General features: G+C 45.3%; 1 protein-coding gene across 1 annotated transcript in view; it reads right to left on the minus strand.

The window, feature by feature from the left end:
- The window catches only part of Kdm2b (lysine demethylase 2B), a gene marked incomplete at its 3' end in the record, with an annotated part of 122945 nt that overhangs the window by 52457 nt on the left and 69717 nt on the right, over positions 1–771 (minus strand). The window lies entirely within an intron of this gene.

A 771-nucleotide genomic window follows, 5' to 3' on the forward strand; every position in this document is an offset into this window, starting at 1 on the left:
AAAAAAATGGCAAAACACCCACTGGGGCTAATTCATAACAATATTTTCTTGGAGAAGAAAGAGTTCCACCATGGAGCTCTACCTTGAGCTGAGCCAAACGCTATGCCACTGAGCTACATCTCCAGTGCTTCACTTGTGTAGATCGGGTCACTGTAGAGCCCTAGCTGGCCTTGAACTAGCCCTGCAGGGCAGGCTTGGTTCAAACTCTACTTCCTTTTGCCTCAACCCCTGGAGTGCTTGGAGTATGTGTGCCCAGGAGTAGCAACAACAGCTAACATTTAGAGCAGCAGTCCAACGACCCTTTCACAGAGGTCGCCAAAGACCACACTACATAACAGATATTCACATCACGATTCATAACGGTAGCAAAATTACAATCATGAAGTAGCAACAAAAATAAAAATGTCAGGACCGGGGGTCACCATGACGTGGGGGAACTGTATTCAAGGGTGGTAGCATTAGGAAGGTTGAGAAGCACTGATTTAGAGGGTCCCGACCACAGGCACCTTATTCTGAAGGCTTTGTATTTATAAAAATCACACTGAGTGGGGGCTGGGGAGATGGCTCCGTGGTTAAGAGCACTGGCTGCTCTTCCAGAGGTCCTGAGTTCAATTCTGAGCAACCACATGGTGGCTCAAAACCATTTATAGGAGGATCTCCTGCCCTCTTCAGGCAGGTGGCTATATGTGCAGCAGAGCACTTATACATTAAATAATAAATACAATATATATACATTTATATATGTGTGTGTGTGTATGGACATTTACTAAA

This window comes from Mastomys coucha, unplaced genomic scaffold (genome assembly GCF_008632895.1).
Source record: "Mastomys coucha isolate ucsf_1 unplaced genomic scaffold, UCSF_Mcou_1 pScaffold22, whole genome shotgun sequence".
Taxonomy (NCBI): domain Eukaryota; kingdom Metazoa; phylum Chordata; class Mammalia; order Rodentia; family Muridae; genus Mastomys; species Mastomys coucha.